The sequence below is a fragment of the Pinus tabuliformis genome, chromosome X, assembly GCF_031772625.1.
Source record: "Pinus tabuliformis cultivar Carrire ecotype Pingquan chromosome X, CPIR1, whole genome shotgun sequence".
Taxonomy (NCBI): Eukaryota; Viridiplantae; Streptophyta; class Pinopsida; order Pinales; family Pinaceae; genus Pinus; species Pinus tabuliformis.
The window spans coordinates 506,716,587-506,731,926 of record NC_142308.1 but is presented as its reverse complement, the minus strand read 5'-3'; the positions used below and the strand labels follow the sequence as shown (position 1 = coordinate 506,731,926).

The 15,340-nt window shown below is 37.6% G+C and overlaps 1 pseudogene across 2 annotated transcripts; it reads right to left on the bottom strand.

The window, feature by feature from the left end:
- Positions 1–1,321: 1,321 nt before the first annotated feature.
- Positions 1,322–3,795, bottom strand: LOC149140898 (putative pentatricopeptide repeat-containing protein At1g68930 pseudogene; annotated as a pseudogene). 2 transcript variants are annotated; one of them, XR_016264334.1, is made up of 2 exons: positions 3,659–3,795; positions 1,322–3,548 (listed from the first exon to the last, which is right to left on the bottom strand). The product of XR_016264334.1 is annotated as a putative pentatricopeptide repeat-containing protein At1g68930 pseudogene, transcript variant X2 (transcript). The 2 variants fall into 2 exon arrangements; XR_016264333.1 differs by having other exon boundaries at positions 1,322–3,545; positions 3,659–3,792.
- Between the last annotated feature and the right edge of the window lie 11,545 nt (positions 3,796–15,340).

The window sequence follows — 15,340 nt, the reverse complement described above, 5'->3', positions numbered from 1 at the left end:
AATAACTTAATTATTGAGGAAGGTCTTGATCCCTAGTCTTTTCATACGCATATGCTTGTAATCATATAAGCCTTGAGCTTGGAAGCTTTTCTCCATAGCTCTAGCATTGAACACTTGTGCATACACACATACCATTTCATTAACTCAAACTAACAATTTGTTTGCAGGTACCCAATATCCACACATAAAAAGAGACAAAGACCAACAAACCAATAAACCATCTTCAACACAACCATGCAATATTTTTGTTGCTCACGCATTAATGCTTAAAATCTGTTTGCGGGTACCTTGTATCAAATCAGGGTGAAGTTGTACTTGTACATAAGCATCACCATAAAGAACATGTCACGACTCACAACCATATCATCATCATCAACATGAAATCATTATAACCATAATCACCACGTGAGAATCAGAGATAGACTAAAGTAAACATGAACAGATCATCGTAATAAACAAGACTGCCATATTCAAATTCAAGCTTCTGTGATCCATATTCTGAATATTTGAAGACTGCCATAGCCAACTGCTGAATACATACTCATTGCTCCAGTGCACACTAACTACTAAGTTACTAACTAGTGGCCCCCTTGGTAACCTATATAGGAAATAAACAGTGAGACAATTTGCCAACGTTGAAGTCAAGGGTTCAGGTGGCAGTCTCTTTTAATTAGGATTAGCCTTTAGGTTTAGGGACATATCCCAAAACTTTGCAATCATATATAAGTTGACCAAAAAATGGGTCAAGGCTCAACAGATTATTTCTGTGAACAATTTGGAAGGGTGATTTTTATGTAGCTTTGTTCACACTATGACTATAGTTATAGGAAAAGTCATTCAGATTGAAGAAAGGCTAAATCCCACCATGTCAGGTGCTCTTCAACAATAACCCGCCAACCAGCTCCCTAAACTTCTATTTACCAACCTCAATTTGCCCATTGGTTTACAGATGATACAATGAATTGTATTGTAATTTGTTGTCCAATTTATGCCATAATGTCCACCAATGACTTGGAAAATGAGTATTTCTGTCACTTGTAATTGTTTTGGGCAAGCACACAACTTCTTTGAAAATTAATCCAACCTCATTTGTCCTTTTGCAAAAAATAAAATAGGTCATTTTTAAAACCTATCAACAATAACAAAAAATTGAAAAACTATGTATCCATGTTTGAGGCAACCTCAACAAAAAGTGTATAGGAATGCTATCTGGTATTGGTAATGGAAATAACAATTTGATATTTTTTGAACACCCTTATTGTACTTTATTATATCCATCAACATACTTGACCACCAATCTACACATGCGGCAACAAAAGAATAACTCTTCAACCATACTCAAGGTCTTAACTTATCCAAAATGCTCGCCAAGTTCTCCAGCATGCAATTCACAAACGAACTTCTCTCTCATAGATTCTGCAAATGAATGCATAGCTACTTGCCACAAAAAAGGTACCATCCAAATATCAAATAATAATCAAAATAATTTTCAAATTCCTCCATGGGATTTCTAAGATGCTCAATAACTTTGCGAAAGAAATCATCAGTCTCAATGCCTTCTTCATGGACTCAAATTCAACGCTATCATTCTTCATTGTTACAAGCTAGTGACGTCTCCTACTCCAGTCATCAATAACTTCAATCGACTTCTTACTCTTGTGTTGAACTGCAAAGGAGTAACTCTGCAAATATGATGCCCACTTGGAATGCTTATGAGACAAAGTTATTTTGGAATTTACATATTTAAGAGCTGGATGATCAGTTGGCAAAATAAATTCCTTATGTAGAAGGTAGTGTCTCGAATGCTATAAAGCCTGTACAATGGCATAAGGTTACAGGCTATTGGAAGAATACATCGTCTTTGCTTCATTTGGCTTTTCACTTGAGAGTGAAGCACGTTGTCTCTCTTGAAGCATCACATTCAACACAAATATATTGGAATTAGGGGATGAAAATAAATTGAAGTCTGTCAATTGCTTCGTTTAGTGTTACCAATAATCCCGGCATGAACAAAACCCTCCTTTGAAATGATGGAATCGAATGGCATCTCTTAAAATAATTTCTCGCCCAACAATCTTAGATATGAACTTCATGGCAGTATGGCAGTCTCCACATACACGGAGATTCTTGACAATTCTGATTGGTGCTCCAGGAGGTGCATTGATAAGACCAAATGCCAGAGCAAGTTTCTCACTATGGTGGCGCAGAAGGTGTTCTTTTTGCTCCTCGGCCACATCAAGAAGCACGAAGCTGGTATCAGGTACATAACCTTCCTTCTTCATTTGTTCAGTTAGCTTTTCCAACATTGCATAAATCTCTCCAGTTTGTGGATGTGATCCATCATCTGCTGTAAATGTATGTACACTGTTCTTGACTTCAATCCAGCTGTAACCTGGCTTCTTTTTAACAAGCTTACCGCTCATTATTTTTCTGACATCTGCCACATCTTCCCACTTACCATTTGAAGCATAAATATTTGAAAGCAGCACATAAGGTGCAGCATTGTCAGGTTCCAACTCAAAATGGCGTTCTGCTGCTAGTTTTGCTAGCTTTAAATTACCATGGACTCTGCAAGCACCAAGCACAGATCCCCAGATAAAAGCATCAGGTTCAAACGGCATGTTGTTAATAAAGTGCTCCACCTCATCTAAGAGCCCTGCACGGCCAAAAAGATCAATCATGCAGGTATAGTGGTCTACTGTTGGGGTGATGGAATGATCTTGGCTCATTGAATCAAAATAATAGCGTCCTTCATCCACTAGACCAGCATGGCTACATGCAGTTAAAACGCCAACAAAGGTGATGTTGTCAGGCTTCATACCAACGAGCAGCATTTGTTCATATATTTGGAGAGCTTCCTCCCCACATCCATTCTGAGCATATCCAATGATCATTGAAGTCCATGAAACTGCATTTCTATCAAGGATGCTGTCAAAAGCACGGCGTGCGTCATCTATGCTCCCACATTTGGCATACATGTCAAGAAGGGCACTCCCTGCAAAGACGTTTGACTCAAATCCCGTTTGAATGTTGTGAGCATGTATCTGCTTGCCCGTGCCCAGAGTTGCTACCGAGGCACAAGCACTGAGTAAACTGGCAAGCGTGCACTGGGTGGGCTTTAGGCCAAGACATCTCATGTCTGAAAAGAGTTTTAAAGCTCCATCGCCTTGGCCATGGCGTGCGTTGCCTGCAATCAATGCATTCCATGAGACCACATCTCGTTCTGGCATTCTGTTAAAAACTTTGAGTGCGTCCTCTAGACACCCACTTTTGGCGTACATGTCAATAAGAGCATTCCCTAAAATAATGTTTGAATTAAATTCATCTCTAATGATGTGGAGATGGATCTGTTTGCCATTTTCAAGTTCAGATAGACTGGCACATGCACTCAGAGTGCTTGCAAAAGTGAAAGGTGTTGGATTCATGCCTGCATGTTGCATTTGCAAAAAGAAACTTAAGGCTTCTTTCGAATACCCGTACCGTGCACATCCAGCTATCATCACATTCCATGAAATACCATCTCGCTCAAGCATCTCATCAAACACCTGCTGAGCATCATCCATGCACCCACATTTAACATACATCTCAAGAAGAGCATTCATCACATAGACATCTGAGTCAAATCCAGTTCTAATTAAGTGGGTATGGACTTTCTTACCGTCTAGCAAAGTTGCCAAGCTTGCACAAGCACTGAGAACGCTGGCATAAGTAACCTGATCCGACTCAACGCCTACCCCTTGCATTTCACTGAACAAGTCCAGAGCCTCCCTACCACGACCATTCTGAACATATCCTGCAATGATAGATGTCCATGATACAGGCCCTCGTTCAGGCATTTTGTCAAGCAGTTTGCGGGCTTCATCTAGATTCCCACACTTGGCATATCCAGCAATCATTGTATTCCATGAACAAGAATCCCTTTCAGGCATTTTATCAAACAGTTCGCGTGCAGTAACCAAACTCCTACATTTGACATACAAATCAACCAGACGATTGCTGAGAAACACCCCCGGCTGGAACTCTGACTGGATCATATGAGTATGAACCCTCTTGCCCTCTTCGAAAGCTTTCATCTTGATGCAGACCTTCAAGAGGATGCCATAGGTGGTGGGATCGATACGCATGCCACGCTGCCGAAAAATGGGTAATAGGTCAACGGCCTCCTTCAGTCGGCTTTCTTTGCATAAAATATCAAGCGCCTCCTTCAATCGCCCGCCCTTGCGCATGGGTTTCTTATTATCCTCCATTTCCCAACAAAAACTGTAATACCTTGTGAAAATATTCATATTAGAATACATAGAATTGGTCTGGTTTGTAAAAAGTGTGCATGCCGACATCCTCAGAACAAGAACGATTCTCAATTTATCAGCTAACATCTTCATTTTTGGGCATAGTATCGTCAATGCATATTGGTTGAGAAATCAAATTTGAAAAATACAAAGCGTACTCCATCCATTATATTCACATTTCTCCAAGGTAACACCTGGCACTCTCTTGGGCGATCCTTCATCGCTGATAATCCACTGATAAATCTTTAATCGAGCCTCAAAGCACTCCCATCGATATATCTTTAACCATCATGCTCCCGACTTGTTCTACCGCTCTACAATAGAGGGATTGGAACTGCCAGACTGCCACTGGCACGTCGTAAACTTGTCAGTCAAGGTGAATTCAGTGGTAAAGTACTTCATGTTATATACATTTGACTCTATATCTTTACCCATCGTGCTCCCGAGTAGTGTTCAAAATTGAACCCTTCCTAGCCCTTCTTTGGCCTCCTGGCCCTTCCTAGAAGGGTTAAAAAAAAATTTCACTTCCAAAAAAATTTAAATGATCAAAACCACTAGTCAATTACAAAGGTCAGATTAAATTTTTATATTTCAAAAGAAGGGTAATATTTTTAATAACGTGTCAATACTTTTTTAAGTTTACTATAATTTTGAGTTTGTACTAGTGCATAAATTTCTCTGACTAGTGATAGTTTCGTAAAAGAGACCAGTTAAAGTCCAAATGACCTCATACAATTTAATAGTTATGTCATGATTTGGGAACGTTTCCTGAGGCCCCTAACTTAGGCCAACATGATGCAACTTGCAACAATAATACATGCAACAGTGATGGTACTATTACACCTAGCACAGGGTGGCAAAGCACATTGAATAACCATTCAACAACTATGCACGTGCTCTTGCTCCTCTGTGATTATCCTTGACTGCTCTTTCCCTGCATACACTTTTTCCATTTTCATTTGAATTGCAACCCATCATCCATAGAAGGAAAGTTATGGTTCCACGCTAGACTATAATGTATTTTTCATTATCCTCCTCATATCTTCATTAACATTTGGTTTTTCATTCTATGGATTCTTTAATGCAACACTCCTTGAAGTATTGGCAGCCTTGTCACACAATGTCTCATGGGCACCACAGAATCCACCCCAAGAAATCAACATTGTGGCTAGATACCCTGAATACAACTGCTTGCCATCCTTCCATTCTAGGAATGGGTGGTGGAGTTGTTTTCTACATTGTTAATGGTGCCATTTTTATTGTCATAATTATATGAATCTACCAACTATGAAAATAATATCTATCTTATATCGAGGGTATTGGACTCCACAACTATAACACTTTCGTTCAAACTCTTGCTTATTTTTCTTCGTTGCTTAGATCCATACAAATTTCTTGTCACAGTATGATTTTTCATGAAGTGTTTGTTCTCTATCATAAAGCTACAGGTTTCCTTGAATGTTACAAAACATAATTCAACAAATCAATGAATAACCTATCAAGAAATCTATAGTCAAATCCTATGGAATCTTTCTAAAGTTGAATTTTGTCTATCTCAATCTTGCTAAGGGATTTTTAATTTATGTATTTACTTATTCTATTGTTTTTATTTATTTAATAGGCGTAAATCTTGAAAAATTCTCCTATTGGTTGTCCTAAGAAGGATAAAATGCAATTATCAATTGTTGAATCATTTGGCCTTACACAACATTCTAATCAACCATGTAATATTCACAATGAAGTTGATGCTCATCTACATGAATATGATGAATCAAATAGTGTAGAGCTTGTTGAAATAGAAAACCCATCAAAGAAACACAAAATAATATTAAAATCCAAATGGAATACAAGGTTTCCATGGGCTTATGTTTTAAAACATTTAATGGTAATGAAAGAATAAAATGTTCTTGACGTGTTAAATTTAAAAGTGAGACTCCATTTTCAAAAGAGTGAACTACCACTCTTCATGTTAGTGGTATAAGTGGCCATGCAAAATCAAAAGCTTATTTTTTTTTCAACTTTTGGAGGGAACAAGCAATTGAAGCAATATTCCAATCACTAAACATGTAGAACTAATGGTAAATGTTGGGAAGGAGAAAATTATATCAATGATTGAAAACATGTATTTTGTTGCTATACATGATTTATCTTTAAAATGTATCATTCAATATGTGACTTTGAATAGGTATAAATGAACTCCACCACCAAGAAAAGATTTTCTTCAAGTTTCTAAAGAGGTGTATTGGAACAAACTAAAAGAGAAGATTTTACATAGGTCATTTTACTCAATTTTAGTTGATGAAAGCACTGATCAAATTATGAAACACCAATTGATTGATTATATTACATTTTTGACGAATGGAGGAAGAGTTCAATGTTTAACAAAGTTTATATGTTTACTTCAAATAAAGGATGGAATAGCTCAATGTAAGTATGATCTAGTGAGAACTCTTTTAGCATAAATGGATTTATATTTGATGAAGTTTGTTGGTTTTGGTTCAGATGGTGCTTCTTCCACGAGGGGTATTCATGAGGGTTTATCTCCTAAGCTTCGTATGCTACTCATTTATTAGTTATCCATTTCATAGATCATGGGGAAGCATTAACAATCAATGAGGCTTCATCTCATTTTCGAGAGTTGCAATATATTAACAAATTTGAAACAAAGTTTATTCATGACTTGGAAAATCAACTAAAGGACAAGGAAAATTGAGAGAGCTAATGTATACATTTCAAATCACTAAGTTAGTGGTCTTACAAATTCATCAAATTAGGCAGCTCTCTAGAGGAAAGGTCATGGAAAGACTTGTTAAACTCATGCATTATTTATCACGATTAGGAATCACGGGAGAAACAAATGTATGAGTTGGCAACAATATTTCAAGTGCATACTTGCATCCATATACTTTAGACATGATCGTTGAGTTAAATAATTTAAATCAAAAGTTCGAAGAGGATCATGTTGCTATTACATATATTGACACTACTTTACATGTTTCTATTAGCATTCTTCATAAATTATTTTTGGAAAGCATTTTTGGTGTAGATGCAGTGCATATGTCTTCTTTTTTAGTTAAAGCATAAAGAGGAACCCTTGAATTTGCAGATAGTACAATTATGGTACATTTACATCCATTGAGGTTTAAAATTTTTCCAAAGATGAAAATATCGGGGCTACTATATGATTGTCTTTTTTTGGGAAAATGTTTTATTGTAAAGGTGATTAAATCTTTAGATAGGAGATTCATAGATTTACATGTATTTAATGTGGATAAGTTTTGCACTTTTCAACATTATTATGAAGAAGTGAATGATATAGACTGTCCAACAAAAATATAGTTGAAATGTTTATGTGAAAAATCTATTGTGGATAATTGTGGATACTGTTAGATGTTGGGGTGAAATGAATTAATTTATTTGTGCTATTTGTAAATCATACCTGAAAAGCATATGTATGGCATGACACCTATGTGGAGATGAACATGGATGGTTTTAAGACTTTCCATATTGATGCAATTATGGCAAGCTATTCTTGTTATCCCAACAACCACATCAGTGTGTGAAAGACACGTCAGTGTGTGAAAGAGGCTTCTGAAAATTAAACAGGATAAAAAATGATGATAGATAAAGACTTTCATTGCAGACACTAAATATGTTAATGTTTCTCTCTAAGTGCACATCATGCTCTAAATGAGGTAGATTGGAATGCTACTTATGATGTAAGGAAATAAATGAAAACTAGAAATCCATTTCCATTGGGAGAATATATTTATATTTTCAATTATGTAAGTCCAAATACTTTTGAAAATCATCTAATGAAACATATGTTTACCTTTTTTCAATAGAATTTGAGATTTTTTTGTTTGTTTATTTACTAGTAATATTGAGATTTTATAGTGTTTTCATAGAAGCTACTCTTTAAATTTTTAAGATTTTAAAGATTTAGAATGACACTATTTTATTATGGATTTTTTTTGAAGGGTTTATTTAATATATACTTTTTAGTAGAAGTGAATTTTTTTTATAACCTTTCATATTTGAAGGGTTAGATGAATATATACCCTTCCAAATTAAATTAAGAGTAGACCTTCAAATTTGATCACTGCTCCCGACTTGTTCTACAGCTCTACAACAGAGGGATTGGCATTGGCATTGGCACTGGCACGTCGTAAACTTGTCAGTGAAGGTGAAGTGAAGGTGAATTCAGTGGTAAAGTACTTAATGTTATATACATTTGGCTATATAAAATTACAATTCAAGTATATTCATATTAAATGTCGCGTATGTTAAGTGTTAAAATGTTTTGCTTTTGATAGTGAAGTAATAAATAGTGTACATGTTTTAGTGTTTTTATCCATGTAAATTTTGTAGTGAAAGTTTTGGTATTTTCTTAGGGGAAAATTTCACAATTAAGTGCGCTTGAGCTAGAGGTTGTTGGAGATCAGATGCACAGTTAATGAAAACAAATACTCAGCAAATAAAATCAAGGACAGGAGACACAGCAATTAAAGTGGTTCACCCAACCAATCTGGGCTACGTCCACACAACATAGGCATCGGCAATTCTTTATTAATCAAACAGGAGATTACATAAAACAAATCTTCACAAACTCTCACCCTCCCAAACCATCCGTATGGATACCTGTTATATAGCAAGGAGGATCTAACTGCCTCATAATTCCTCTCACATCAAATTTAGGATGCATTAACTCCCTCCCAACAAACTGGAGCTAATCTAGGAACTAATTCCTATTGTTGTCATCTACTGAGATTTTGCCTATTTTATTCAAAACAGAAAATCTCAACAATCTCCACCTTGACAACAATTAGCCTGATGCCCTGTTATTATTATTTTATCTTTTCTGCAAGCCAAGAGAAGCCAAACACCAGCGTAGCTTCTCTAACAAAACTGGTTTCGTGAACATGTCTGCACAGTTTTCCTTTGTATGCACCTTTTCAAGAGAGACTCCCCTTTCAGTGATAACCTGTCTTACAAAATGGTACTTAATTGGAATATGCTTTGATTTACTATGATAGGCCGGATTCTTAGCCAAATGTATTACACTTTGACTATCACAAAGTAACCTGATGTTGTCCTGTAACCTACCAAACTCACCAAGCAAACCTTTCAACCAAACCGCCTCTTTACAAGCATGCGAAGCAGCAATGTATTCTGCTTCAGTAGTGGATAAAGTGACAATGTTCTGTAGCTTTGACATCCAGCTTATAGCTCCACCTGCAAGAGTAAAGACATACCCTGAAGTTGACCTTCTCTTATCCAAATCACCTGCAAAATCGGAATCAACATATCCGCAAACAAATTCACTACTCTTATTGTAAGTGATACAATAACTACTTGTGCCTCTCAGATACCGAAGCACCCATTTCATTGCTGACCAGTGTTCTTTACCCGGATTTGCCATGTACATGCTGACAACCCCAACTGCATGTGAAATATCTGGTCGCATACACACCATCGCATACATTAAACACCCTACTACATTAGCATATGGAATTCGAGACATATAATCCTTTTCTTCATCTAAATTAGGACATAAACTCAAAGAAAGCTTGAAATGGGAAGCGAGAGGGACTGACACAGGCTTCACATTATTCATACCAAATCTCAAAAGTATTTTCTCAATATACTTCTGTTGTGATAGCCATAGCTTACCATTGCTCCTGTCTCTGGAAATCTCCATGCCCAAAATTTGTCTTGCTGCTCCTAGATCTTTCATATCAAATGTCCTTGCCATCTGAGCCTTCAACCTGTTGATTTCTTCTATGCATTTGCTTGCTAAAAGCATATCGTCAACATACAATACCAAGATAATGAATATGCCATTATTTAACTGTTTAAAATAAACACAATGATCATATTCACTTCTAACATATTTCTGACTCAACATGAAAGAATCAAACTTCTTATACCACTGCCGAGGCGACTGCTTCAGGCCATATATTGACTTCTTGAGCCTGCAGACAAATTTCTCATTGCGATGCTGAACAAACCCTTCCGGTTGTTCCATATATATTTCCTCATCTAAGTCTCCATGTAGAAATGCAGTCTTAACATCTAATTGCTGCAACTCTAAATCAAGCAAAGCCACTAATGCTAATACAATTCTAATTGAAACAATTTTAACCACTGGTGAAAAAATCTCATGAAAGTCAATACCGGCTTTCTGAGAAAACCCTTTTGCAACCAGCCGCGCTTTGTGCTTGTCTTCCGTATCATTCACACCCCATTTCAGCTTGAAAACCCATTTACACCCCACAGTTTTCCTGTCTTTCGGAAGCTCAACCAGATCCCATGTGTCGTTCTTACCCAAGGCCATCATTTCGTCCTTCATGGCTGCTTTCCACTTGTCACTTTTCGAACCTTCTATTGCTTCCTGATAGCACAGAGGTTCATCGTCATTAGCAGTAAATGCACCAGAAGTGACATAATCATCATACCTTCTCGGTGGCCGTTTGATTCTTGTCGACCTCCTTAAGGATGTTTCTGGCGCTTCCTCGATTGGCTGACTACCATCTGTAGGAACTTCTTGTTGATCAGTATCTAAGACCTGTTCATGATCTAAACCTGAAACCTGTTCATGTTCTGATTCTGAAACCTGTTCATGACTAGTATCTGAACTATGGTCATCATGACTATCATTAGAAATGCTATCAAACTGAATGTGTTGAAAGTCAGATACATCATCCTGTTTCAATCTACTATCTACATCTAACTGTACAAGAGAGGATTCATTAAACTTTACATCTCTGTTGATGATGATTTTGCGGGTAGTAGGATCCCACAATCTATATCCCTTTGTTCCAACACCATACCCAACAAAGATATACCTTTTGGACTTTGGATCTAATTTAGTTTGCTGATGTTTAGGCACTAGAGCATATGCATCACAACCAAACACTCTGAGTTTAGAATAGTCACAAGGGTGTCCTTTCCATACCTCTTGCGGAATCTTGCAGCCTATCGCCGTTGATGGAGATCGGTTTATCACATAACAAGCTGTTGCCACCGCTTCCGTCCACAACTCCTTTTGCAACCCGGCGTTACTCAGCATACTCCTTGCTCTCTCTAGAAGAGTCATGTTCATGCGTTCAGCAACTCCATTCTGCTGAGGAGTATAAACTGTGGTCTTATGTCTCTCGATCCCTGCATCCTTGCAATAGTTGTCAAACTCCTTGGAAGTAAACTCACCACCATTGTCAGTTCTTAAACATTTTATTGTTCTACCAGTGTTGTTTTCTACCAATGCTCTAAATTGCTTGAAAACTGAAAAAACATCAGACTTCCTTTTCAACATGTAGACCCACACTTTCCTAGAAAAGTCATCAATGAATGATACAAAATAAGACGAACCACCATATGAAGTTGTAGGAGCTGGACCCCACACATCTGAATGGATATAATCAAGTATGCCTTTACTAGTATGTTTGCCTGTTTTAAACTTTTGTTTACTTTGTTTTCCAAACAAACAATGCTTACAGAAATCTAACTTTCCAGACTTTAGATTTGGAAGTAACTTGCGATCAGCCAAAATTTTTAACCCTCTTTCACTCATATGCCCCAATCTTTGATGCCATAAGTGAATGGAACTACTGTCATGCTCAGACACCGTAGACACATAATCTGACCCTATACTTCCTTCTAACTGAAATAGATTTCCTACCTTCTTAGCTTTCATAACTAGTAAAATACCTTTGTAAATTTTCATTACTCCACCTTGAATTACAGTTTTATATCCATTTGAATCAAGTGCTCCTAATGAAATCAAATTTTTTCTTAAATCTGGTACATGCCTCACATCAGTTAATATTCTAGCTGTCCCATCAAACATTTGCAGTTGTATACTCCCAATTCCCACAATATTACATGTTACATCATTACCCATGTACACAACACTATCATCAATTGATTTATATGTCTTAAACCATTCTTTATGGATACACATGTGGTTTGATGCACCGGAATCTAACAACCAATGTTGACCATGATTTGACACATTAACTGATAATACTTCATCACTCATACCTGAACCAGATGTCGAACCTGTATCTGTCGTATTTGCCTCCTTCTTCTCTGTCGAAGAATCTGCTTTTGAATTTTGTTGCTGTCGTTTCCAACAGTCCTTCTTTAAATGCCCTGATTTGCCACAAAACCAACACTGTAGCTTACTCTTCTTCCCTTTCGAATTTGAACGTGAGTCGCTCGGCCTCCTGGAGTGTCTTTCTTTCGAACGACCTCTAACCATCATAGCTTTTGATGTAGAGGTTTCGGAATGCGACCTTCTCCTTGTTTCTTCCGATAATAAGGATGCAACTACATCATCAAACTCAATAGTTTCTGATGAACTAAGACTTATAGAAGTAACAAAATGATCCCATGATTCGGGCAACGAGCACAATAAAGTAATAGATTTATCCTCGGATTGAATATTTACTTCTATACTTTGTAATTGCACAAGAAGAGTATTAAAAGCATTTAAATGATCAGCAATCGATGTACCTTCCTTCATTCGCAAACTGTACAACTGTTGCTTCAGGAGAATCCTATTGGTTAAGGATTTAGTCATGTACAGTTTCTCCAGTTTCGTCCACAAACCAGCAGCTGTTGTCTCCGACACGATATTAAACAGGACATCATCAGCTAGACACAATCGAATAGCACTTATCGCTCTTTCATCCATCTCGGCCCACTCATTATCTGTGATGTTTTAAGGCTGTTTGGATTTGCCCAACAACGCCTTTGCCACACCATGTTGGACAAGCAAATCGTACATTTTCACCTTCCAGATCTCGAAATTATTTTTGCCATTAAACTTCTCAATTTCAAAACGGGCACTTTGAGTTTTCGCCATTTTGTATCAGCAAAACACAATAATCTCCAAAATCCAAAAAATAGTTAATCTGAAAACACTGCCTATGCCTTACTCCCTTTGTTTTTTTTTTATTTAAAAAAAAAACTTTTTTTATTTAGAAAAAAAACTTTTTTTATTTAAAAAAAAAAACTTTTTGAATGGTAAATGCCTTCCATCAATACAATGCCTTTGCCTTTAAATATCATGGCTTATTACCATTTAAAAAAAAATGATATAGATATAATATTATATCTATTCCAAATCCCCCTTTTTTTTTGTCTTAAATAACAAAAAATAACTCTTCTCAGGAAATTAAAAAAAAAATAATGCGGGGAAGAAATTACAGAAATAAAGATCACCAAGTATCACATGGAAGCCATTGTGATAGCGTAATACATCGCATACATCAAATTGTTGCGCAAACCCAACTCACTGGTATGAGGATAAAGGGAGGTCGCACTGTATTTTACGCTCAGGATTTACACCAGCAAAACATAATACCAGCAGCAAAACAAAATACCAGCAGCATTGTACTTTACGCTCAGGATTTACACCAGCAAAACATAATACCATCAGCAATTGAAAGCTCCAGCAATCATATATGCACCAATTCAACCACACCAGCATCAATTGAAAGCTTCAGCAATCATATACGCACCAATTCAACCGCACCAGCATCAATTGAAAGCTCCAACAATCATATACGCATCAGCACCAGACATCAATGAATTTAACTCGGCCACCGCAGCAATCAATTAACACACTACCAGCATTAACACACCAGACAACAACGAATTTAACTCGGCCACCGCAGCAATCAATTAACACACCACGCAGCAGACTCGGCAATCTTCACGCAGTTGGACAGCAGTCCAACAAGCCTCCAGCAATCAATTGAATACCACCTCAACTTAGCACTCCGGGACTCAACGCACCAGCACTCCGGAACTCCACGCAGGTTTATCACGCAGGCTCAATCATGCATCAGTAGTTGGTCCACGCCCAACGCATCAACAGCAGTGCGCACCAACGCTCCAGCAACACCTGTGCTCCATCACGCTGCTTGATCCAATGCACGACCAACAATCAACTGTGCTCCACCTCCAGCAAAGCTCTGATACCAATTGTTGGAGATCAGATGCACAATTAATGAAAACAAATACTCAGCAAATAAAATCAAGCACAGGAGACACAGCAATTAAAGTGGTTCACCCAACCAATCTAGGCTACGTCCACACAACATAGGCATCGGCAATTCTTTATTAATCAAACAGGAGATTACATAAAACAAATCTTCACAAACTCTCACCCTCCCAAACCATCCGTATGGATACCTGTTATATAGCAAGGAGGATCTAACTGCCTCATAATTCCTCTCACATCAAATTTAGGATGCATTAACTCCCTCCCAACAAACTGGAGCTAATCTAGGAACTAATTCCTATTGTTGTCATCTACTGAGATTTTGCCTATTTTATTCAAAACAGAAAATCTCAACAGAGGTGATCTGGGATAGGTGACTTTCTAGGTAGTCTTGGTTACCAGGTGCTAGTCCCAAAAGTGATGATTGATGTTATGTGATTGATCCAAAATGGATCTAAGATAGATTTCTAAGTCTAAAGTGTTCCTTACAGAGGAAAATAAAAGTCCAAGGATGCTCTTGGAAATAGTCTCATTGCATAGATCTTCTCATTCTAAATCTACTGCAACTTGAATGGACTAAAATGGACTTTGAATGATGAAGTTATCGCAGAAAGAAGATTGCCTTTGTCCTTTGAAAAATGAAGAAAATTCTTATGAAAATGGCTTAAAAGGCTCATTGAAAAAATCGCATCGAAAAAAGCCAAGGAAAGGACTTAACACAAGGGCGTAAGGACCCCCGATCAGCGATCTCCGATATATCGGGTCGGAGGTAGGCTGCACCCGATATCGGGACCCCAGGTAGAGCGATATGCGATTGAATCGGCGATCGGAAGAGTAGAGGCATAAACCTCGTCGATGCAATACGCGAGGTGCGATATCAGCAGATCGGCGGATCGACGGTCGGTATAACCAAAGGGAAGACCCTCGGGCCGTTGTGACAACGATATTGCGACATGCGATAAAGCAATGGGCCGATGTGCGATTGCGCGTGGACCGTTGGATCGGGTGCACAGATCAACGGTCAGGATTCGATCGGGGT